This window comes from Mustela nivalis (genome assembly GCF_964662115.1).
Source record: "Mustela nivalis genome assembly, chromosome: 3".
Taxonomy (NCBI): Eukaryota; Metazoa; Chordata; class Mammalia; order Carnivora; family Mustelidae; genus Mustela; species Mustela nivalis.
In genome coordinates this window covers 125,192,005-125,219,228 of record NC_139022.1, presented here as the reverse complement: position 1 = coordinate 125,219,228, position 27,224 = coordinate 125,192,005, and the positions used below count along the sequence as shown (strand labels likewise).

Sequence of the window (27,224 nt, the reverse complement as noted above, 5' to 3'; positions counted from 1 at the left end):
TTTTCTTTTCTTTTTTTTTTTTTCTTTTTGCTTTTTTTTTCTTTCTTCCTTTTTGAACCTCTTTTTATCCCCTTTCTCCCCACTCACAATTTTGGATCTCTTCTAATTTGGTTAAAGCATATTTTCCTGGGGTTGTTGCCACCCTTTTAGTATTTTACTTGCCCCTTCATTTACTCTTATCTGGACAAAATGACAAGACGTAAAAATTCAACACAAAAAAAAGAACAAGAGGCAGTACCGAAGGGTAGGGACCTAATCAATACAGACATCGGTAATATGTCAGATCTAGAGTTCAGAATGACAATTCTCAAGGTTAAGCCAGGCTCGAAAAAGGCATGGAAGATATTAGAGAAACCCTCTCGAGAGATATAAAAGCCCTTTCTGGAGAAATAAAAGAACTAAAATCTAACCAAGTCGAAATCAAAAAAGCTATTAATGAGGTGCAATAAAAAATGGAGGATCTCACTGCTAGGATAAATGAGGCAGAAGAAAGAATTAGTGATATAGAAGACCAAATGACAGAGAATAAAGAAGCTGAGCAAAAGAAGGACAAACAGCTACTGGACCACGAGGGGAGAATTCGAGAGATAAGTGACACCATAAGACGAAACAACATTAGAATAATTGGGATTCCAGAAGAAGAAGAAAGAGAGAGGGGAGCAGAAGGTATACTGGAGAGAATTATTGAAGAGAATTTCCCCAGTATGGCAAAGGGAATGAGCATCAAAATTCAGGAGGTTCAGAGAACGCCCCTCAAAATCAAGATGAATAGGCTCACACCCTGTCACCTAATAGTAAAATTTACAAGTCTCAGTGACAAAGAGAAAATCCTGAAAGCAGCCCGGGAAAAGAAGTCTGTAACATACAATGGTAAAAATATTAGATTGGCAGCTGACTTATCCAAAGAGACCTGGCAGGCCAGAAAGAGCTGGCATGATATTTTCAGAGCCCTAAACGAGAAAAACATGCAGCCAAGAATACTATATCCAGCTAGGCTATCATTGAAAATAGAAGGAGAGATTAAAAGCTTCCAGGACAAACAAAAACTGAAAGAATTTGCAAATACCAAACCAGCTCTACAGGAAATATTGAAAGGGGTCCTCTAAGCAAAGAGAGAGCCTACAAGTGGTAGATCAGAAAGGAACAGAGACCATATACAGTAACAGTCACCTTACAGGCAATACAATGGCACTAAATTCATATCTCTCAATAGTTACGCTGAATGTGAATGGGCTAAATGCCCCTCTCAAAAGACACAGGGTATCAGAATGGATAAAAAAACAAAACCCATCTATATGTTGCCTTCAAGAAACTCATTTTAAGCCCGAAGACACCTCCAGATTTAAAGTGAGGGGGTGGAAAAGAATTTACCATGCTAATGGACAACAGAAGAAAGCAGGAGTGGCAATCCTTATATCAGATCAATTAGATTTTAAGCCAAAGACTATAATAAGAGATGAGGAAGGACACTATATCATACTCAAAGGGTCTGTCCAACAAGAAGATTTAACAATTTTAAATATCTATGCCCTCAACGTGGGAGCAGCCAACTATATAAACCAATTAATAACAAAATCAAAGAAACACATCAACAATAATACAATAATAGTAGGGGACTTTAACACTCCCCTCACTGAAATGGACAGGTCATCCAAGCAAAAGATCAGCAAGGAAATAGAGGCCTTAAACGACACACTGGACCAGATGGACATCACAGATATATTCAGAATATTTCATCCCAAAGCAACAGAATACACATTCTTCTCTAGTGCACATGGAACATTCTCCAGAATAGATCACATCCTCGGTCCTAAATCAGGACTCAACCGGTATCAAAAGATTGGGATCATTCCCTGCATATTTTCAGACCACAATGCTCTAAAGCTAGAACTCAACCACAAAAGGAAGTTTGGAAAGAACCCAAATACATGGAGACTAAACAGTATCCTTCTAAAGAATGAATGGGTCAACCGGGAAATTAAAGAAGAATTGAAAAAAATCATGGAAACAAATGATAATGAAAATACAACGGTTCAAAATCTGTGGGACACAAGAAAGGCAGTCCTGAGAGGAAAATATATAGTGGTACAAGCCTTTCTCAAGAAACAAGAAAGGTCTCAGGTACACAACCTAACCCTACACCTAAAGGAGCTGGAGAAAGAACAAGAAAGAAACCCTAAGCCCAGCAGGAGAAGAGAAATCATAAAGATCAGAGCAGAAATCAATGAAATAGAAACCAAAAAAACAATAGAACAAATCAACGAAACTAGGAGCTGGTTCTTTGAAAGAATTAATAGAATTGATAAACCCCTGGCCTGACTTATCAAAAAGAAAAGAGAAAGGACCCAAATAAATAAAATCATGAATGAAAGAGGAGAGATCACAACTAACACCAAAGAAATACAAACAATTATAAGAACATACTATGAGCAACTCTATGGCAATAAATTTGACAATCTGGAAGAAATGGATGCATTCCTAGAAACATATAACCTACCACAACTGAACCAGGAAGAAATAGAAAGCCTGAACAGACCCATAACCAGTAAGGAGATTGAAACAGTCATTAAAAATCTCCAAACAAACAAAAGCCCAGGGCCAGACGGCTTCCCGGGGGAATTCTACCAAACATTTAAAGAAGAACTAATTCCTATTATCCTGAAACTGTTCCAAAAAATAGAAATGGAAGGAAAACTTCCAAACTCATTTTATGAGGCCAGCATCACCTTGATCCCAAAACCAGACAAGGATCCTACCAAAAAAGAGAGCTATAGACCGATATCCTTGATGAACACAGATGCGAAAATACTCAACAAAATACTAGCCAATAGGATTCAACAGTACATTAAAAAGATTATTCACCACGACCAAGTGGGATTTATTCCAGGGCTGCAAGGTTGGTTCAACATCCGCAAATCAGTCAATGTGATACAACACATCAATAAAAGAAAGAACAAGAACCATATGATACTCTCAATAGATGCTGAAAAAGCATTTGACAAAGTACAGCATCCCTTCCTGATCAAAACTCTTCAAAGTGTAGGGATAGAGGGCACATATCTCAATATCATCAAAGCCATCTATGAAAAACCCACCGCAAATATCATTCTCAATGGAGAAAAACTGAAAGCTTTTCCGCTAAGGTCAGGAGCACGGCAGGGATGTCCATTATCACCACTGCTATTCAACATAGTACTAGAGGTCCTAGCCTCAGCAATCAGACAACAAAAGGAAATTAAAGGCATCCAAATCGGCAAAGAAGAAGTCAAATTATCACTCTTCGCAGATGATATGATACTATATGTGGAAAACCCAAAAGACTCCACTCCAAAACTGCTAGAACTTATACAGGAATTCAGTAAAGTGTCAGGATATAAAATCAATGCACAGAAATCAGTTGCATTTCTCTACACCAACAGCAAGACAGAAGAAAGAGATATTAAGGAGTCAATCCCATTTACAATTGCATCCAAAACCATAAGATACCTAGGAATAAACCTAACCAAAGAGACACAGAATCTATACTCAGAAAACTATAAAGTACTTATGAAAGAAATTGAGGAAGACACAAAGAAATGGAAAAATGTTCCATGCTCCTGGATTGGAAGAATAAATATTGTGAAAATGTCTATGCTACCTAAAGTAATCTACACATTTAATGCAATTCCTATCAAAGTACCATCCATCTTTTTCAAAGAAATGGAACAATTAATGCTAAAATTTATATGGAACCAGAAAAGACCTCGAATAGCCAAAGGGATATTGAAAAAGAAAGCCAACGTTGGTGGCATCACAATTCCGGACTTCAAGCTCTATTACAAAGCTGTCATCATCAAGACAGCATGGTACTGGCACAAAAACAGACACATAGATCAATGGAACAGAATAGAGAGCCCAGAAATAGACCCTCAACTCTATGGTCAACTAATCTTCGACAAAGCAGGAAAGAATGTCCAATGGAAAAAAGACAGCCTCTTCAATAAATGGTGCTGGGAAAATTGGACAGCCACATGCAGAAAAATGAAATTGGACCATTTCCTTACACCACACACAAAAATAGACTCAAAATGGATGAAGGACCTCAATGTGCGAAAGGAATCCATCAAAATCCTTGAGGAGAACACAGGCAGCAACCTCTTCGACCTCTGCCGCAGCAACATCTTCCTAGGAGCAACGCAAAAGGCAAGGGAAGCAAGGGCAAAAATGAACTATTGGGATTTCATCAAGATCAAAAGCTTTTGCACAGCAAAGGAAACAGTTAACAAAATCAAAAGACAACTGACAGAATGGGAGAAGATATTTGCAAACGACATATCAGATAAAGGACTAGTGTCCAGAATCTATAAAGAACTTAGCAAACTCAACACCCAAAGAACAAATAATCCAATCAAGAAATGGGCAGAGGACATGAACAGACATTTCTGCAAAGAAGACATCCAGATGGCCAACAGACACATGAAAAAGTGCTCCATATCACTCGGCATCAGGGAAATACAAATCAAAACCACAATGAGATATCACCTCACACCAGTCAGAATGGCTAAAATCAACAAGTAAGGAAATGACAGGTGCTGGCGAGGATGCGGAGAAAGGGGAACCCTCCTACACTGTTGGTGGGAATGCAAGCTGGTGCAGCCACTCTGGAAAACAGCATGGAGGTTCCTCAAAATGTTGAAAATAGAACTGCCCTATGACCCAGCAATTGCACTATTGGGTATTTACCCTAAAGATACAAACGTAGTGATCCAAAGGGGCACGTGCACCCGAATGTTTATAGCAGCAATGTCCACAATAGCCAAACTATGGAAAGAACCTAGATGTCCATCAACAGATGAATGGATCAAGAAGATGTGGTATATATACACAATGGAATACTATGCAGCCACCAAAAGAAATGAAATCTTGCCATTTGCAACAGCATGGATGGAACTAGAGTGTATCATGCTTAGCGAAATAAGTCAAGCAGAGAAAGACAACTATCATATGATCTCCCTGATATGAGGAAGTGGTGATGCAACATGGAGGCTTAAGTGGGTAGGAGAAGAATAAATGAAACAAGATGGGATTGGGAGGGAGACAAACCATAAGTGACTCTTAATCTCACAAAACAAACTGAGGGTTGCTGGAGGGAGGGGGTTTGGGAGAAGGGGGTGGGATTATGGACACTGGGGAGGGTATGTGCTTTGGTGAGTGCTGTGAAGTGTGTAAACCTGGTGATTCACAGACCTGTACCCCTGGGGATAAAAATATATGTTTATAAAAAATAAAAAATTAAAAAAAAAAAGATGTTAAGCTAATTGATTTCAGACTCTCTGAATATGCTTCTTTGTCTTATCTCTCTTTTTTATGTCCTTCTGTTTTTTCTTTTTTTCTGTATGTTCTCTTTTGTTTTTCATTATTAAACATGAACTGATAGCTCCATAGATAAATCTAGCCCACAAATGCTTTTGGTTTGGTGCACTAGCATTTTGCAAAAACTCTGAATTTATTTTCATCATTTAACATGGGCAAGTTTCATATAAACACGTGTTATCCAGTTTCTCATTGAAATTCATTTCTAAGAATACAGGCCAATAGGAGTTTCCTCTTTAGATGAGCCATGCACTGTCTAGTTGGCCAAAAATTCAGCCCATTTTTCCCACATACATGGTAAAACTAGCATGGTAAAACTTTGCAGTCTCTAGGACACATTTCAGATTCCATTTTTGATCCAGCCATATCCACAAAATGGTGTGCTCAGTCCAGGGACACGTGGAATCAATCACTGGTTTCAGAAGGCAACATTAGAACTTGTGCCAAATATTATTTCTATATTAAGTTGAGAAAGAAACTGTGTTTTGCTAAGATTAATATACCCATTATCACGGTGCCCATTTTTATTGCACATATCTGTTAGGGATGTGTCTTACATAGCTCATAGGGCTTTTAGAGACTAGTAAGCTTTCCACGTTATGGAGCAATGGACAGTTGCACCAACTTTTGTGGTCACTTTTAACATGGTGTGATGTTATGGTTTAGTTAAATATAAGAATTGTCTGATCAGGAAATAGGTATCTGACATTAGAAGGTGCCTATAAAGAAATAGAGGTAATAAATAACATTAACAATATGAGTATAAGTAAACATGACAGAACTGTCTATACTCCTTTTCCCAATACAGTCCTCATCAAGCACATTATGAGCTAAAACCATATAATCTGATAAGGTCTGATAAACTGTCCACTGAAAATGAATTTTTCAAAGTAAAGGTGACATTTTAGCACTCAGTGTGAAAGTGACTGTTTTTGTGCTATGAAGAAAACATTTTGAAAATGGATGCTTAAAAATCCTTCTATTCCATTCTGAAAACTATACTGTGTCATCTGTAAGAAGAAAAAATGTCTAGATTAATCTCTTTTACACACACATGTGCATGCATGCCCCCATACAAACTTAGCTGTGGATTTTTTGTAACTGTCTTAAACATCTCCCAAATATGAAACTTCTGTGCATTTTTAAGTCATTTTTACAAAAATTTTAAAATGCATTCCTTCCTTAAATTTTGCAGTTCAATAGTAAAAGGTATCACTTAAATCAAAGATTGGATTAAAAAGTTTTTATTATTGAAAAATGATCTGATGTTTTCTTATATTTGGATCTCTCTATATACAACTACAAATATATGATAAAAATTATATATAATACTATATATATTTATGTATGTATATGTGTGTGTGTGTGTGTGTGTGTGTGTGTGTGTTTAGAGAGAGAGAGAGAGAGTCTCTCCTAGGTATGATAGCCATGAAACTTAACATTAAAATTTTAAAAATCTTATAACCAGGTAAAGTGTATTATAATTTTAATCTTCAAAACTAGAAAGCTATATTTGGTTGGATTTTCCCTTAAAAAATTACTGCATTTCATTAGTTATAGAGTATGCATGTTAACATCTCTGAAATTAGATTGTACCTTACAATTGATGAGTGGCCTATGATCGTTAAACTGGCAGTATTTTCTCTTTCTTAGTGCTAAAGAAAAAATTATAGAGCATCTTATATTTAATGGAAGATAGCACTAATAATTATGCTAATGATACTATATTTAATGGGAAAAATAAATTCTGTATAATATATAAATATAATTTATGAAATATTTTGATTTCATCTTTTTTCTGAAAGAGCACTTTAATGCTCAGCCATGTTTCCTGTCTCAAACTGTGTCCTATTTGTTTGTTTGCTTATTTTCTTTCTTTCTTAATTTTTAATTTTTTTAAAGATTTTATTTATTAACTTCACAGAGAGGGAGAGTATAAGCAGGGGGAGGAGCCGAGGGAGCAGGTAGCCTGATGTGGGGCTCCATCCTAGGACCTGGGGATCATGACCTGAGCCGAAGGCAGTCGCTTAACCAACTGAGCCGCCCAGTTGCCCTCTTTCTTTCTTTCTTTTTTTTTCTTCTCATTATACCTGGTCTCTATGTATAGATAACAGATTTGTGATTATTAACTTTTCTTTTGAGTAGATAAATCATACACTGTTTAACAAAGCTAAAAATTATGGGAAAAAAGGAAGGGAAAACATTTCTTAGAAGTGTTTAGCTAAGGGTGCCTGGGTGACTCAGTGGGTAAGTATCTACCTTTGGCTCAGATCATAGTCCCAGGGTCCTGGGATTGAGCCCTGTGTTGGGCTCCCTGCTTATTGGATAACTGCTTTTCCCTGCCCCAACCCTGCCCCCCCATTCCTGCTCTCTCTTGCTATCTATCTCTCATAAATAAATGAATAAAATCTTTGGGAAAAAAAAGTATTTGGCTGTAAGCTTACAGCTAAAACCTTAAGCTCCTGTGATTCATAAGTATTGACTATAGGCTGAGATATCTGTGTTGTATAACCACTAACAGAAATTAGGGGACTTTTTTCTCTTTTATGGATTTATTTATTTGAGAGAGAGCATGTGGAAGAGAGCATGAGTGCTAATAAGGGGGAGGAGCAGAGAGAGAAAGAGTGAGAATCCCCATGCAGATTCCCTGCTGGATGTGGAGCCCTTCCAGCAGAACTTGATCCCAGTACCCTGAGATCATGACCTGAGCAGAAATCCAGAATTGGATGTATAACTGAATGAGCTGCCCAGGGACCACCGGAGGACTTTCTATTTGTTAGTTCAAAAACTCCTCTAAGAAGTTTGATGGTTCTGACAAGAAGGTTATTTAGCCCAGATGTATCCTGGTGTCCATCCTAACTCTTGAATGTGTTTTCTGACTCTGTCTGTGGAATCTGGATTTTGCCACCAGCATTAGCTCTGCCAGTGGGACAGTTCCTATCCCTTCTAAGCTTCTTAGCATTCCATTTGTATTGTTCTAAAAATCCATGGCCTCCGATTTCCCCCGCATCATCCTTTGTATCTGACACTCTAGTAGTGTTTCAGATTTATAAGTAATTAATCCACTGAGACTTTAAAGAAAAAAATACAGCTTTTTGGAGGAGACGTCTTTTTTTTTTTTTTTTTTTTAACATATAATACATTATTTGCCCCAGTGGTACAGGTCTAAGAATCATCAGGCTTACACATTTCACAACACTCACCATAGCAAATACCCTCCACCATGTCCATAACCCAGCAACCTTATCCCTACCTCCCACTGCATCTGCCCCCTCAGCAATCCTCAGTTTTGTGAGATTAAGAGTCTCTTATGGTGTGTCTCCCTCCTGATTCCATCTTGTTTCATTATTTCCCTCCCTACCCACCATGACCCCCTACCCTGACTCTCAAATTCCTCAGATCAGAGAGATCATATGATAATTGTCTTTATCTGACTGACTTATTTCACTTAGCATAACACCCTTTAGTTCCATCCACATCATTGCAAATGGCAAGATTTTTTTTTTTGAAGATTTCATTTATTTATTTGACAGACAGAAATCACAAGAAGGCAGAGAGGCAGGTAGGGGGTGGGGGAAGCAGGCTTCCCACCAAGCAGATAGCTCAACATGGCACTTGATCCCAGGAACCTGGGATCATGACCTGAGCCGAAGGCAGAGGCTTTAACCCACTGAGCCATCCAGGTGCTCCTCAGTTTGTTTTGTTTTTTTTTTTTTTTTTTTTTTATGGCTGTATGGTATTCCATTGTATATACCACTTCTTCTTTATCCATTCATCTGTTGGTAGACATCTAGGTGCTTTCCATAGTTTGGCTATTGTGGACATTGCTTCTATAAACATTTGGATGCACTGGCTCCTTCAGATCACTACATTTGTATCTTTAGGATAAATACCCAGTAGTGTGATTGCTGGGTCATAGAGTATCTCTATTTTCAACTTTTTGAGGAACCTCCATGCTGTTTTCCAGAGTGGCTGTACCAGCTTGCATTCCCACCAACAGTGTAGGAGGGTTCCCCTTTCTCCACATCCTCACTAACATGTTATTTCCTCCCTTGTTAATTTTAGCCATTCTGACTGGTTTGAGATGGTATTGCACTATGATTTTGATTTGCATTTCTCTGTAGCCGAGGGATTTTGAGCACTCTTTCATGTGTCTGTTGGCTATTTGGATGTCTTCTTTGCAGAAATGTCTGTTTATGTCTTCTGCCCATTTCTTCATTGGATTATTCTTTGGGTGTTGAATTTGATGAGTTCTTTCTAGATTTTGGATACTAGCCCTTTATCTGACATGTCATTTGCAAATATCTTCTCCCATTCTGTCAGTTGCCTTTTGGTTTTGTTCATTGTTTCCTTTGCTGTGCAAAAGCTTTTGATCTTGATGAAGTCCCAATAGTTCATTTTTGCCTTGCTTCCCTTGTTTTCGGTGATATTTCTAGGAAGAAGTTACTTAGGCTAAGGTCGAAGAGGTTGCTACCTGTGTTCTCCTCAAGGATTTTGATGGGTTCCTTTCTCATATTGAGGTCTTTCATACATTTTGAGTCTATTTTTGTGTGTGGTGTAAGGAAATGGCCCAGTTTCATTCTTCTGCATGTGGCTGTCCAATTTTCCCAACACCATTTGGTGAAGAGACTGTCTTTTTTTTTTTTTTTTTTCAATTGGACATTCTTTCCTGCTTTGTTGAAGATTAGTTGACCATAGAGTTGAGGGTCCATTTCTGGGCTCTGTCTTCTGTTCCATTGATCTGTGTGTCTGTTTTTGGGCCAGTACTATACTGTCTTGATGATGACAGCTTTGTAATACAGCTTGAAGTCTGGAATTATGATGCCACCAACTTTAGCTTTCTTTTTCAAGACTCATCTGGGTATTCGGGGTATTTTCTGGTTCCATATAAATTTTAGGATGACTTGTTCCATTTCTTTGAAAAAAAAAATGATGGTATTTTGATCAGGATTGCTTTAAATGTGTAGATTGCTATACATAGCATAGACATTTTCACAGTATTTGTTCTTCCAGTCCACGAGCATGGGCGTTTTCCATTTGTTTGTGTCTTCCTCAGTTTCTTTCATTAGTACTTTATAGTTTTCTGAGTACTTATTCTTTGCCACTTTGGTTATTTCTAGGTATCTTATGTTTGTTGGTGCAGTTGAAAATGGGATCGACTCCTTAATTTCTCTTTCTTCTGTCGTGCTGTGGTGTGTACAAGTGCAACTGATTTCTGTTCATTGATTTTATAACCTGACACTACTGAATTCCTGTATGAGTTCTAGCTGTTTTGGAGTGGAGTCTTTTGCGTTTTCCACATAAAGTATCATATCATCTGTAAAGAGTGAGATTTTGACTTCTTTGTCAGTTTGGTTGCCTTTAATTTCTTTTTGTTGTCTGATTGTGGAGGCTAGGACTTCTAGTACTGTGTTGAGTAGCAAAGGTGATAGTGGACAGCCCTGCTGTGTTCCTGACCTTAGGGGAAAAGCTCTCAGGTTTTCCCCATTGAGAATTATATTTGCTGTGGGTTTTTCATAGATGGCTTTGATGATATTGATGTATGTATTCTCTATCCCTACACTTTGAAGAGTTTTGATCAAGAAAGGATACTGTACTTTGTCAAATGCTTTTTCAGCGTCTATTGAGAGTATCATGTTCTTGTTCTTTCTTTTATTAATGTATTGTATCACATTGACTGATTTGCAGACGTTGCACCAACCTTGCAGCCAGGAATAAATCCTGCTTTTTCATGGTGAATTATTCATTTAATGTACTGTTGGATCCTATTGGCTAGTATTTTGGTGAGAATTTTTGCGTCTGTGTTCATCAAGGATATTGGTCTGTAATTCTTTTTGATGGAGTCTTTGTCTGGTTTCGGGATCAAGGTAATGATGGCCTCATAAAATGAGTTTGGAAGTTTTCCTTCCATTTCTGTTTTTTGGAACAGTTTCAGGAGAATAGGTATTAATTCTTTAAATGTTTGGTAAAATTCCCCTGGGAAGCCATCTGGCCCTGGGCTTTTGTTTGTTCTGAGATTTTTTGATGACTTCTTCAATCTCCTTACTGGTTATGGGTCTGTTCAGGTTTTCTATTTCTTCCTGGTTCAGTTTTGGTAGTTTATATGTCTCTAGGAATGCATCCATTTTTTCCAGATCACCAGATTTTCTGGTGTGTAGTTGCTCATAATATGTTCTTATAGTTGTTTATATTTCTTTGGTGTTGGTTGTGAACTCTCCTCTTTCATTCATGATTTTATTAATTTGGGTCCTTTCTCTTTTCTTTTTGATACATCTGGCCAGGGGTTTATCAGTCTTCTTAATTCTTTCAAAGAATCAGCTCCTAGTTTCATTGATTTGTTCTACTGTTCTTTCAGTTTCTCTTTCATTGATTTCTGCTCTGATTTTTGTTATTTCTCTTCTGCTGGCTTCAGGCTTTATTTACTGTTCTTTCTCCAGCTCCTTTATGTGTAGGGTTAGGTTGTGTACTTGAGACCTTTCTTGATTTGTGAATTAGGTTTGTATTGCTATATGCTTTCCTCGCAGAACCACCTCTGCTGTGTCTCAGCGATTTTCAACAGTTGTATTTTCATTTTCATTTGTTTCTTTGAATTTTTTCAATTTCATTTTAATTTCCTGGTTAATGCATTCATTCTTTAGTAGGATGTTCTTTAGCCTCCATGTGTTTGAGTTCTTTCCATCTTTCCTCTTGTGATTGAGTTCTAATTTCAAAGCATTGTAGTCTGAAAATATTCAGGGAATGATCCCAGTCTTTTGGTACAAGTTGAGACGTGATTTGTGACCCAGGATGTTATCTTCTCTGGAGAATGTTCCATGTGCATTAGAAAACAATGTGTATTCTGTTGTTTTGGAATGGAATGTTCTGAATATATCTGCGATGTCCATCTGATCCAGTGTGTCATTTACAGCCTCTATTTTCTTGTTATTTCCTGGTTATTGTTATTTGCTTAGATGATCTGTCCATTTCAGCATGGGGGGTGTTAAAGGCCTCTACTATTATTGTATTATTGTTGACATATTTATTTGATTCTGTTATTAATTGGTTTATATAATTGGCTGCTCCCATGTTAGGGCCATAGATACTTAAAATTATTAGATCTTGTTGGACAGACCCTTGAAGGATGATATAGTGTCCTTCCACATCTTTTATTATAGTCTTTGGCTTAAAATCCAATTTATATATTATAAGGATTGCCACCCCAGCTTTCTTTTGATGTCCATTAGCATGGTAAATTGTTTTCCACCCCTTAACTTTAAATCCAGAGGGGTCTTTCGGTCTAATATGAATTTCTTGTAGATAAAATATCAGTGGGTCTTGTTTTTTTTTTTTTTAAGATTTATTTATTTGACAGAGAGAAATCACAAGTAGACAGAGAGGCAGCCAGAGAGAGAGAGAGAGAGGGAAGCAAGCTCCCTGCCGAGCAGAGAGCCCGATGCGGGACTCGATCCCAGGACCCTGAGATCATGACCCGAGCCGAAGGCAGCAGCTTAATCCACTGAGCCACCCAGGCGCCCCAGTGGGTCTTGTTTTTTTTTAAACCATTCTCATACCCTGTGTCTTTTGATTGGGGGCATTTAGCCCATTACATTCAGGGTAACTATTGAAAAATATGAATTTAGTGCCACTATATTCCTGTAAGGTGACTCTTACTGTATATTGTCTCTGTTCCTTTCTGGTCTTTTAGGCTCTCTCTTTGCTCAGAGGACCCCTTTTAATATTTCCTGTAGGGCTGATTTGGTGTTTGCAAATTCTTTTAAGTTTTGTTTGTCCTGGAAATTTTTTCTCTGTCCTTCTATTTTCAATGACAGCCTAGCTGGATATAGTATTCTTGGCTGCATTTTTTTTTTCTCATTTATTGCTCTGAATATATCATGCCAGTCCTTTCTAGCCTGCCAGTTCTCTGGATAAGTCTGCTGCCAATCTAGTATTTCTGCCATTGTATGTTACAGACCTCTTGTTCCGAGCTGCTTTCAGGATTTTCTCTTTGTCACTAAGACTTGTAAGTTTTACTATTAGATGACAGGCTATGGACCTATTTTTATTGATTTTGAGGGAATTTGTCCATGCCTCCTGGATTTTGATGTTTGTTCCTTTTGCCAAATTAAGAAAATTCTCTGTTATAATTTACTCCAGTATACCTTCTGGCCCTCTCTCTTTCTTCTTCTTTTGGGATCCCAATTATTCTAATACTGTTTCATCTTATGGTGTCACTTATCTCTCGAATTCTCCCCCCATGGTCCACTAGTTATTTGTCTCTCTTTTGCTCAGCTTTATTCTCCATCATTTGGTCTTCTGTATCACTAATTCTTTCTTCTGCCTCATTTATCCTAGCAGTAAGAGTCTCCATTTTTTATTCCACCTCATTAATAGCTTTTTTTATTCCATCTTGGTTAGATTTTAGTTCTTTTATTTTTCCAGAAGGGATTTTATTTCTCCAGAAAGGGATTCTCTAATATCTTCCATGCTTTTTTTCAAGCCAAGCTAGCACCTTGGTAATCATCATTCTGATTTCTAGTTTTTTTTTTTTTAAAGATTTTATTTATTTATTTGACAGAGAGAGATCACAAGAAGGCAGAGAGGCAGGCAGAGAGAGAGAGAGGAGGAAGCAGGCTCCCCGCCGAGCAGAGAGCCCGATGCGGGACTCGACCCCAGGACCCTGAGATCATGACCCGAGCTGAAGGCAGTGGCTTAACCCACTGAGCCACCCAGGCGCCCCCTGATTTCTAGTTTTGACATATTACTAATGTCTGTATTGATTAGGTCCCTAGCTGTTAGTACTGCCTCTTGTTCTTTTTTTTTTTTTTTTGGTGGTTTTCCACCTAGTCATTTTATCCGGATAAGAATAGTTGAGTGAGAGAACAAAATACTAAAAGGGGAGCCATGACCCCTGAAAAATATACACTAAACCAAATCAGAAAAGATCTGAAACCGGGGTCGGGGGAGAAGAAATGGGAAAAAAAAGAAAAGCGCGCGCGCATGTGTGTGTGTGTGTGTGTGTGTGTGCTTGTGTATGTATGTGTGTGTGTGTGTGTGTATGTATGTATATATATATATATGTATGTATATATATATATGAATGAATGGTGATTAGAACAGAGCCACATACTTGATTTTGAATGTATTTTGGTCTGTTAGAAGAAACTTCCCAAAATTTTGGGACATATACATATATGTATATATGTATATATACACATTTTTCTTTCTTTAAAATATGGGTAAACATGATGAAGGGATGGAATATGAATGTAAAGATGAAAATTTAAAAAGATTCTAAAAAAGGAGTTGATAAGATAAGTTGGTTGAGAAGAGAAAAGAAAAAAAAAATGAAAGAATGTGATCAGTCTGGAGACTAGAACAAAATCCTGTGCTAGATTTTGGGTATATTTTGATTAGAAGAAATTGTATCCCAAAATTTTAAAGAAAGAAAAACCTATATGTATACAAAAAATAAAGTTAAATTCAATGAAGGGATAAAATATGAGTATAACAATGAAGATTAAAAAATTTTTATTTTTATTTTATTTTTTTAAAAGACTTTATTTATTCATTTGATAGAGAGAGATCACAAGTAGGCAGAGAAGCAGGCAGAGAGAGAGGAAAGGAAGCAGGCCCCCTGCCGAGCAGAGAGCCTGATGCGGGACTCCATCCCAGGATCCCGAGATCACGACCTGAGCCGAAGGCAGCGGCTTAATCCACTGAGCCACCCAGGCGCCCCTAAAAAAGATTTTTAAAAGGTATTGATGATAAGATAGCAAGGTAATAATGACATGTTATATTATTATAATGATAATAAGATAAATAGTTTAAAAACAGTAAAATAGGCAAGAGGAAAAATAAAAAAAAATGAATGAGGAAAAAAATTTTAAAAATTTAACTTTGAAAGACTAAAGGATCATGTGAAAAAAACCATGGATTTGATGTGTTGCTTTCTTCTAGCTCTGGAGTTCATTGATTGGTGAACTTGGTCTTGGCTGGATGTTCTTGCTGCTCTTCTTGGGGAGGGGCCTGTTGCAGTGATTCTCAAAAGTTTGCCAGAGGCAGAGTTGCACCGCACTCGCCAGGGGCCAGGTTAAGCAGTCTGCTTGGTTTTGGTTTTGGGAGCTTTTGTTACCTGAATGCTCTCCTTTTGGCTTTGGAGAAGGGGAATTAAGATGGCAGCCTCCCAATCTCTGGCCATAGGAGCTGAGAACTCAGGGCCCCACTTCTCAATGCACTCTCAGAGACAAGCAGTCAGTCTCTCTTCCTGGTCTCTAGCTGCATTCTGAGCTCACCCAGCCTCTGCCAAAAAGTTTCTATCTTGGGCGGATGGCCCATTTGGAGTCTCCAATCCCAGCTGGTTCCTGCAGTGCACTGTTGCACTGCTCCTCCCAGAGGAGGAAAGTGAGTCTCCCTGGATCTGCTGCTTATTGGGTCCCTGCCCCAATTACAGTTGCCTGACTATGCTGTAGATCATGGTTTAAGGTAATCCCGAGCTGAAAGCCCACTCCTCAGCTCCGTCTCTGTAGCTGGCTTTCCTCTCTGAGCTCCCTCTCTGGGACCTCTGCCACACTCAGACAACCCAGGTCTTTCTGTGACCCAGTGGATTTATATATAATAATATATGGTGTTTTCATTATGCTGTGTGTGTGTGTGTGTGTGTGTGTGTGTGTGTAATTAAATGCCTTATATTATCGGAATTTCCGTTTGGTAAAATGGAATATACCAGTGTCCCAGGGCTGTTGTAATAACAGCTAGGTAATGTTTGTTTAAAGTGCTTGGCACATAGGTACTACTTCAGTAGGGATGTTATTGCCATAATTTTGTTGATTTATTGTTATTTCTCTCATTCTTCCTTTATAGATAAGGGACCTATTTCATAGAAATTTACTTGCTTTGAAGAGTTTACCTAATATGACAAGCCTCAGATTTGAATCAAGGACGAAAGCCTCTTTTAACCATTTTCTTTCCACCTTCCTCCTAGGATTTTGATTGTTTTGTGTTTTTTAATTTTGTTTTACTGACTCCTGTCCATTCTTGATGAAGGTCTTTGCCTTACACATGCTATGTGTTACTTTCTGTTTATTTTTTTCTTCCACCATTCCACTATTTTATTCCCTACTGCCAGTGGCTTTGCTTCTCTCCAGTATACTTCCTGGGGGAAAGATGAAGTTAGGAAATAAGCTGCAAAGCATTCCTTTTTTCACACTTGCCTCAATTTCTTACTTCTGCTTATTTTTAGAGCTTTACATTGATTTTCTGTATATGTTAAAATGCGTGTTTTGAGTTTTTTTAATGATTTTATTATTTGACAGAGAGAGAGAGAGATCACAAGTAGGCAGAGAGGCAGGCAGAGAGGGGGGGAAGCAGGCTCCCTGCTGAGCAGAGAACCTGATGTGGGGCTCGATCCCAGGACCTTGAGATCATGACCTGAGCCAAAGACTGAGGCTTAACTCACTGAGCCACCCAGGTGCCCCCAAATGCATATTTTCTTATTTAAATTGCAACTGTGGAAATCTTATAATTCTATTAAACACGTGGAATATATTTTTTATTGTTGTTGCTTTAATGTCTATCAATGAAACTTCAAAATTAAACACCATCATCACAAATGCCAGAGGACCTAGGGCAAGGACCTGGGTGAAGTAAATGAGGTACCTAGGGTACAATATTTAAGGAAGCTCTTTATCTCAGCCTTATGCATGTGCAAAGTCAGCACCTCCAGATGATGCCTTCTTAAAATTTGCATCAAAGGAGTTTCACTTGGCTTTGCTTAAGTCCAGGCTCTGAGTATCTAGGTATTCTTTCATAGAATCATGGTTTCCTTATATTATTTCTGGATTGGGAAGGAGGATATTTGTTATTTTGGCTTTTTCATAATAATGGGTTGAACTTCTAGCTCTCTTGGAATTTGCTGTGGCATAATAACAAGTTTAAAACCAGACAATGTTCTACTAAAGGCCAGGTGTTCAGAGTATAATAAACAGCTCCCTAAAGATTAGAAAATGAATATTTAACTAGATGACTACATTTGATTTCCTTCATTCATTTTTTATCATTTCACTGAAAACTTTCTTGATGGAAATCACATTGACAGGATTTTAATATCTTCTCGTAAATGAAACCTGTCATTCGTATAGGTATATTTTACTATCTGGTAAACTCTGGTGACCAGTAATTTTCTCCATAGTTAAGACATAGGAAACTTCATGCAGACTGTACCTCAAGAGTATAAAATTTTTCCTGAGAAGTTGATCGTTATGATGAAACTAGTTACGTTAATTAGGTCCTGTTTACGAAGAGCCTGATTTTTTTGTTTGTGTGTGTGTGTGTGTTTTACATAGGAGAAAAAAAATAACCATCTATGAAAGCTTTAAGTGCTTAATTGTTTGTATTTTACTTTCAGAGGCAAAGAGAACTATCCTGCCCATCAAAACAGAATTTTGTGCAGAGGGTTTCAGATTCCTTCTCAAAAAACTAGACCCAAGAAACAAAGCTCTCTAGAACTGGCATTTACTAAAAATTAGCAGTTAATACAGTTACTTAGGAAATAGAGGCCAGAACATCTGCCTTTATATTTCCACTGGATTTATCTTATGATTGTAGTTCCAGAAGTTCTAATGTAGGAAGAAATGGTTTAGAGTTCCAGTATCAGATTTTGCTAAGTAAGTATTTTCCAATTACACAAATGACAGCTTTCATCTGATTGCCTATCAGAACTCAGAGAAAAGTCCCAAAACAATGCAAAAAGCTGATAACATCATCAGGTTTCTCTATACTTGTACATATTCCTAAATATTGCCTTGTGAACTTCATTCTCATGTTTACGCTGGGAGAGGGCCCAAAAGCAATTTTATTGTTATTGTTTTTAACTTGTGCTACCAACATTAAAGGAGATTTGCAAGTGTGTTATTGTTGTTTGTTATAAATTCTCTAAGATTCTCATGGAAGATTGAACCCAATATAAACTCATGGGATGTCTACACAATATAAGATGTCCTGTTTTGTAACTTTCATAATGCTTTTCCATTTCATTTCTTTGACCTGAATTAAGTCCAAACCTAAGATAAATAAAGACTTTCTAGTAATCTCTCTATAAATGATGAAATGTAATGTATACAGTCACCCAACAGAAAGACAAATAAATAATTCCTGTGACCTTTGGGAGGAAAATGAAACTTTTAAAAGCTTTTTTTTTATTTTATTAAGTTTGCTTTTGTTTATTTTAAAACATTTTTTCTTTACTTTCCATATCCTGTTTGTTAATGATCGTAGTGATAGGCATTGCATTTCAGAATCTACTCAAATCCTCATGGAAGCAGCAACTGAGACTGAAGAAAAACTGGTTCTATCAGGTTAATCTAGGATTTCCAAACTGAGTTCAGATCAAAAAAGAAACCCAAGTTTTCCCAGTGAATGGGGATCTTGGTTTTATTCATATAAAGCTCTTCCATCACCCACTCCAGCATGATGCTTCTGAAATGCAGAAACCTGTCACTTCTGAGATAAATCCACTAATCCACTTCTGTCCTTGGCATTCTCTGTGTTCGGTGGGCAGATCTTTTTGGTGTGGATATTTCCTAACACTTATTCTCAGCGCTACCTTTGTGTCATAAGCTGATAGCTTTAACCGATGCTTTTCTTGTCTTCCAGATTCAACGAAGACATCCAGACGGCTCTGTGTGGTGTTTTGAGAGCAGCCCCTGTTGAAGCTCTTCTGTAGGTAATCCCTGGGAATGACAGCACATGTGTCACAAACCAAAAGAGTTGCTACTGTGTTCACCCCATCAAAGCATCTGTGAATTCTTGTTCCTAAGTGAATATGCAAATCAACAATAGTTTCATTTGGTATTTTTCTTGTTCTTAGTCAGGATTTTAACCTTTCTTATTGTTCACATACATGAAAAAAAAATGCTTGTGTTTATCAGAAAAAAACAGAAACAAAAGCAAAAAGAACCCTTGCTGCTCCTCTCTCCTCCTAGGCTAGTTTTCCGGGTCTCTCATTACACTTAGTATAATTCTCTTATTTGTTTCATCTCTAGGCTAAAAGCTTCTTGCTGATAAAGACAACATTTTAATCATTTTTTAACCCTCAGGACCAGGCATGTAGGTGCTTAAAGAAAGTTGTTAAAATGATTAAATGAGCTAATGATAACAGAAAACTTAAAAAAAAATGATGTCAATATCCACATAGAGATCCAGATATAAAATCTACCCTTTGCAACTCCATCATATTTTCATTTTATATGTTTACAGTTTTCACTGGTGTTACTTTTTGATCTAAGTAACTGTCCTGACTTGGGTATACTGTTAAACGAGCACATGGCAATGTGCTGTTTTTGTTCGTTGTATATACCTTCACACTGGAGAAAGAAATGTTCCTATTGGAGGAAGGTTTGATGTGTTCTAATGAGGCCAACTGTCTCAGAGCTGGTGCCTCTCACCCTAAGAGCTCTTCTTGTCACCTGGTGTGGTTCCATCTAAGTGTTAGCCAATTGGTGAATGAGATTTTGGAAAAATTCCAAGTTATATAGTTAATTATGTGCTTTTTTTAAAGCTTGACTTTGTTGTCTTCATGGATGTCTTTTTTCTAGTAAGTGTCTTGTTTTGCTTTTTTTGCACATCTAATCTTATTTACAGTTTCCTTCTATAAAATAGAAACACAATATAGTACCGAGGCAAATTGTGCATGGCATTAGATTTATTCAAACGTTTTAAAAAGGCAGTGAGAAACTGCATGTTCCAGCACTCCGAAAACAAGAAGGAATCCTACAACTAAAAGGAATTTATCATTTTTATTGTCATTCATTTTACTTTTTCAAAAAACATATGGGAATGTCAGACTTTTGAACCTGCGACATGAGACATTTCAGTACTTCCATGAAGTTTTTCAGTTTTTCTGGTCTTTTTCTGTTTTTGTTTCTGTTTTTTTTTTTTTTTTTTTTTCTTCCACAGGCTGGCTTATTTTTGTGTATATATGCTTTCTACAGATTTACAGGTTTTTTTTTTTTTTGGCTTTTCAGTTTATTCCTTTCACTTTGGTTTTGCTTGTTCATGCCTATAGAGAATAAACTTTATGATAAAGCTGATACATCAACTCTAAAAACGACATGTCTGTAGGACTTAGGGGGCGGGGGTTGGAAAAAGAACAAGCTGAGGAAAATTAAATAGTTCCCAAAGAGCATTTTACTTTCTGAGTTATAATCCCAAAGAAAATTGCTATAATGTAAAAGTCTTGGAATAAGAACTCCTGATATTAGATACATGTAAACTATGGTCAAAGGAGCTAAGAAATTGATGAGCTGCAGAGAATATCGGCTGCTGTGTTTAAGATGTTCCATGGGTGTATTCTGAAGTGGAGTGTTCAGTTTGGTTAGATACTTTGGCAGCCTGGGTATTATTGATCTATTGAAGACAAAGAGGAAAACGTTCTGATCGGTATGCTAAGAAGAGTTTGCTTCCTAGGGAAGGCAGGCAGTTTCATGCTTCCTAACTTTTCATTGCAATTGTGAAGCCCACCTAGGAAGACAGAGGCTTGAATTATTAAAGAAACAGAGTTTTCTAGCCTTGAAGCAGAATTTTTAATATTCTGCAAATTTTATAACATCTTGTTTGGAAAAACACATTTTCCCCTCATGTTTAGAGACAGAAAGAAAGAAAATTCACTCAGGGGTGAGAAAAGTTAACCATGACACTTAAAGTCAGTTGAATGTACTGAGGTATGACTTGGGTTTTACACACTTAAGGATTGGTGATTTAGAATTGGAACAGCCAGACTGCTGTTGTTATGATCCTAAGATCATCTGTGGGGAAAATTAATGTTTTTATTAATACTTTAAAATCTTTTATCTAGATAAGCTGCCATGATAATAATTAAAATTTCAACTCATGTATGAAACTTTTTTCCTGAAAATACCCTATTTTTGTATTATGACATGAATTAAATCTTTTTTAAACATAACATAAGAAAGCACAGTACATAGCATGGATGAATACATGTTTATTTTCTTCTTTGCTGGAGAACACTCTAGGTAATAGCTAAGGATGAGGGTTTTAAAAGAATATAGGCTTGATATGAATTGCCTTTACCAATTTTCTAAGTGTAAAATCTTGGCAAACATTTTAGCATCTTCAAATTAGTTTCCCAACTTGTAAAATGGAAATTATAGAAGAATCCATCTTATGAGCTTGTTACGAAAATTCTATCAGAAAATAGATGGAAAACAATGTCACAGTATATGAAATATAATAAATAATCTAAATATGTTGGGTATTCGTATGGTTCCAGTAATTCTATGGAGGATACAATGAAAAAAGGTAGGAATTTGTTTGATTCAAATGCTGTGAGCCCTTGCTCAATTAGTAAAATATCTCCAAACTAAAACCTTTTGTGTGCAATGACAAATCTATAAATATATTTTGATCCTACTTCTCTTTGGATTGGTAGTCAGGTCTGGCAGTACGTTAAGTTCCAAGAGAAGTAGAGGTGGACAAGGTCTTCTTTCTGCTTTGACCAAAGTGCTCATTAGTGCCTGCTAATGAGAAAAGCTTAGGTCAGAAGCCAAAGAGAGTATACTCTCATGGTAAGAAATGGGAGCGGTCAAGAGGCCAAGGTCAGAAATCAGGGATCCAGGTTACATCCTGAGAGTGGATAGCCCAGTATAGAGAATCAGGTGGCCATAAGCAGAAGGTGCACACTCTTGGACAAGAGAAATGAGAACAAATTGTCATAGATGAAATGAATTATAGCAGTTCATTCTTTGACATCAATCCTTTGGAGTTCAGGGGAAAAAAAATTGAAGCATATTTTTTTTGGATGCCAGATAATAGAAAAATATTGCCTTCAAAGCAATGTGCCTATATAATATGAAAATATTTTCCTAATGAAATGGGAATTAGAGATAGGATTGTTATAACTTAGAGATCAAATCAAAGGATCCTGTTTGGAAAAAAAGGTATTCTTTGGTCTACCCATGATGCTTGTAGACCTTAAATGAACAAATGTCTTAGTTGATATTTGGGTTTGATTCGCCCATTCATTTGTTTGTTCATACATTTTAAAATTTTGTTTCTTTTGAGAACATGATCATGGAAAAATCTTTATCTGGCAAATATTTCTCTTTTACCTCAGTATGTTGACATGTTCTGCTTTATCTCATTTTTTCCTTAGCAGCCGAAGACAGAGAGGCACTTTCTCTATTTATAGAGCCATGTGATCATTGATATTATGTGTCTTTTCCTGCTACCATGCTTGTCTCTCCAATAAACTTTTTCTCTACCAAATCTTTAGAAAGCTCTTTGTAAAACATATACCCAAAGATGGCATTGCCCTGCCTAACACCCTGCATTCATTTCCCCTTGGTTTCAGAAGACAGTCTAAACTCTTCACTTGGATTTAAATGGCCCTGCATACTTGCATCCTTTTTTTTGTTGTTGTTTTTGTTTGTTTGTTTTGCTGAACTCCCAAGCCCCATGACTTCCTTCTCTCCTGTTATTCACTGCTCCCAAGTCAATAGGATCCTCTTACTTTTCTTGGAGCATCTCAGCCCGTCAACCTAATATATCTTTGTCTGGCTGCTCTTAACTATGTTTGCCGAAGTTGACTTGTTCTTTGCCTTTATTCGTGTTTCAGCTCAGATATTATCCAATGAGAGACGACTTTTTTAAACAATATACATTATTCTGCCATTGCTCCATTTATTGTCTTTACAGCACTTATTACAGTCTATTATTATTTTGACTGATTAAATTATGTTAAAATGCTCTCTTTTGATTCTGTTAGCATGTATACTTCGTAAGATTAAACATTTTTTTCTCTTGTGATTGTGACTCTATCAGAACCAGAAAAAAAAAAATGCTTAGCAGTTCATAGGTCCTCAGTAAAACTTTTTAAAGTAATAAATGAGTAAATCATAGTCTTACTATGTTGTCACGGCCATGGTTGATAATCTTTCTTCATGCTTTGAGTTACACAATGTTTATGGAGGAATTATCACTTGAAAGGAACTTAAGACTTGGGGACATACAGATTTATGAAGACTTGTTTCCTTCCTTCTATGATAGGGCTAACACACATGTTGTCACTTTGTGAATTCCTGGAGTGCTATGTGTAGATAGATTCCAGGGCTCTGTCTCAACTGTTGAAATGATGCCAGCAACACAGAAGAGGGAAGAAAAAATACTAATATCCTAGATTTGCCATTTTTGTTTAAAAGAATAGACACATTTTGAAAATATTGTTCTTGTTGAAAAAATGGCTTTCTGTAATTCCCTTTTAGGTGCCATGATGCTTTTAGCCCTAGAACATTTTTCTAGGCAAAAATTACTCTGCTTCTCCAACTCCACCCTCTTTCTCCTTCCACTTCCTCCTCATGGCTCCCTACCTGGTTGTGGCCCTTCAGGCCTCAGCAAATGGCTCTTCTTCAGGGCTTCATCCTCTGACTACCTCTCTGCCTTCCCCAGACTGGACTAATTCTTCTACTCTACACTTTTCATGGCCTTCTAGTCTTCCTTTCCTAGCACTTACCATTGTTGCCATTGTACATGGATTAATGTCATTAGTGGATTAATGTCTGTCTCTCCACCTGGACAGTGAACTCCATGAGGATGAGTCTGTCTTTGTTTTGCTTGCTATTCCCAATACCAATTACATGAGATTACACTGTATTTTTCTTAGAAGCTCCCTGTCAATATAATATGATGCTAATTCCAAAGCACTGAATCTATTATGATGTAATTTTTTTTAACATTGCCTTTAATGATTTTGTTACATTCTCACTGCTGTGGCTTTGTGCTTGTATCTGGACATGATGATTTTATCAAGTAAACAATTTAAAAAATGTACAACACTGAAAGATTATGAAACCGAGAAAGCTATGGCAGTCACCAGTGGAAACACAGCCACCAGTGGAAATGTTCGGGGCCTAACCAAGCATCGCCTCTTCCATTTCGAAGCATCCAACTACTTTTGCCTACATTATTCACCTCCCATTCTAGTTTCTTTCGCATCTTATATTATGGAGATTAGCAATGAAAACTTTCCCTATCCAGTTAGAAAACACCATGTAAATAGCCATTTTCTTTCTTGTGCTGCCTGTGTCCTCTCTCTCCCAAATGTTGTAGGCGTAAAAAACATTTTTGTATTGGCTGAGAGCTTTGCTTTGCTTATCAGCTGATTTTGTTCATTTTTTTTAAAAGACAGTCTCCAAAAGTCCCTCCCTACGTTTTAAAAAAGAGTGAAGACATGAAATGAACAAGATACTTAGATTTGGAGTGACAGCTACTTACATGTATAACTTTGAGGTTGCCTTTGCTCTTAAATCAGCTTTTAATTACCATTGTAGTTACATTGGTGAAAAAACAATTCTATTATTTCCAGAACACAGCAAGGATATGACCAATAGTATCTCATGAGTACAGTTATTTTAAGGCTTTTATTACTAATTATAGTTGGTTTATTATAATTCATTGTTCACTGGCCTTCTAGGCTATTTACTTAAGGTTCTATTCAGCATTACAGCTGCTGCTGCAGCTGCTACTCCTCTGAGACTGTACGACTTCATGAGAGTAACAGGCCTCCTGTTTGGAAAAGGGTGTAATTGGGCTCAAGGGAGATACTTAACTTGATGTCCCCTGGAATGTGCTACAAGAGAGTGCATTATTCCCAACTTTTAGAAGAGGTTAAGAATGTAGAGAATGGTAGATGAGCCCTTTAACCATTACACACTGACACGAGCAACACTGAAACTCTTCAAGTATGTATCTACTTACTCAGCTAGCTATCCATAGCCAGTTTTTCCCTTTGTATTAGATGCCACCGTTATAAATGAATTTTCTCCTTCCTCCCTCTCTTTCTTTCTGTCTATTTGTTTGTCTTTTCTTTCTTTCAGTTGTCCCCAAACCCAGCCATGGAGCCCAATGTAGGGTTTAAACTTAAAACCCTCAGATAAAGACCTGAGCTGAGATCAAGATTCAGATACTTAAACTGAGCCACCCAAGCACCCCTATAAATGAATTTTCTTGATTGTGCAATCCCCAGTCCAGCCTTATATCCTCTTTTTGTAAATGAAAGATAGTGGGTTTTTTAAGTTCTTAGGCAATTCATTTATTTCACGAACATATCTGAACACCTACTGTGTGCCTGGAACAAATTTTGCATCTCCTGCAGATATTTCATAGCAAGCAGATAAAAAGATACTCATTCGACCTCTTTCTGTAGACTGGAAGAATCCCTACTCAGGCTATTAGGTACTTTGACAAGTGGTTTCATGAAAGTATGCAACAACAACCTGATGGCATGATTGCCCTATTTTCTAATTGAATCAAGTAGCAGAATCCTTCAGTAAGTTTGAAATGGGAGGGAAGGGCAAGAGAGAATGTGAGGTGTCAAGACCAAAGATATTTCTCTAAATGTGTGAGCTCTGAGGTTGATCAGATTCCTTCTGTTTTGCCCTGTTTATGTAAGGGCAGACATTTTAACCAACCTATGTTTTAAAACTTCACTCTTTTATTTAATGAAAACAATTATCCCTAGATACAAATTCTTGTATCTAGGGTTTCAATTAACCCTAGATACAAATTCTTTAGTCAAGCTTTAGAGAGGACTATTTAAAATACTCTTCTTAGCCATCTGTAGATCTCTGATTGAAACCTTCAAATACTAGCTAGCCTCCATTGGACAACACATTTCTGATTATAGTAGATCAAATGTAAACTAATGTTTCCAAGAGAGTTAATTCAGTGCAGAGGCCATTATATCTCACTGTCTCTACTGAAGTATTTTAGAATAAATTATAGATAACATTAAAGAGAGATTGTCATCTTGCTCCCTTCTTGAATACTTGCTAAGTTACAGAATCAGCAGTTTTGCCACAGGGCTGCAGTGAGAGCAAAGCTGAGACAGACATCTTGGGAGAGCATTTCCCATGTGAAAATCAGCAGTAGAGGCAACCAGCAGTAGTCAAATCCGATCAAACCGAATGAAACATAAAACATCTCCTTTCCTAAATCAACTGGTTTATTCCATTAAATTTGACCCTAATCTCTTTCCTCCCATAGTCTTGACATTAACCCTGTACAGCTAGACAAAGAAGAGCAAAAGCAAAAATAAAAACCAGCCTTCTTCACCCTACCCCAGGTTCAGGACCCTGAGCTTGAGATTTACTTAGTGACAGAGGGAAGGAGATCAGTATTCTGCTGGATGATACCATAGATATAAACTGGTCTGAGATGAGTTTGTATGAAATAAGGTGTTTGTTGTAGTAAAGTATACGTAACAAGACATTTATCATTTGAACCATTTGAAAGTATAAAGTTTAGTGGCAGTGAGTACAATTCCATTGTTGTTCAGTCATCACCACCTTCCAGTCCCCAGAGCTTTTCTGAAGGCATTAAATACTAACTCCTCATTACCTTCATCTACTTTCTGTCCCCATGAATTTGTCCAGTGCAAGTACCTCATGTAAATGAAATCAAACAGTATTTGTCCCTTGATGTCTAGCTCATTTCACTAGCACAATGTCTTCAAGGTTAATCCAAGTTGTAGCATGGGTCAGAATTTCCTTTCATCTGAATAACCTGTTATGGGTGTATGTGGGGTGTGTGTGTGTGTGTGTGTGTGTCTGTGTCTGAGTGTTTACAACATTTTGTTTATCCAGTCATCTCTTGATGGATACTTGAATTGTTTGCACATTTTGACTATTGGGAATAACACTGTTATAAGCCAGGATGTACAAATACCTGATTGAGTCCCTGATTTCAGTTCTTTTCAGTCTATACCTCAAAGTAGAATTGCTGGATTTTAGTATATGTGCTGCGGAAGCGAGCACAGAATTGCTGGATTATAAAGTAATTCTGTATACTTAATTGCTTTTAAGCATTGCTTTGAAGGATATACC

General features: G+C 37.2%; 1 protein-coding gene across 1 annotated transcript in view; it reads left to right on the top strand.

Moving 5' to 3' along the window:
- The window catches only part of TENM2 (teneurin transmembrane protein 2), a 1,882,184-nt gene that overhangs the window by 314,746 nt on the left and 1,540,214 nt on the right, over positions 1 to 27,224 (top strand). Inside the window, exon 2 of the mRNA XM_082724104.1 lies at positions 18,982 to 19,047. The gene's annotated coding sequence lies outside the window, so the exon portion shown is untranslated. The remainder of the gene's footprint in view (positions 1 to 18,981; positions 19,048 to 27,224) is intronic.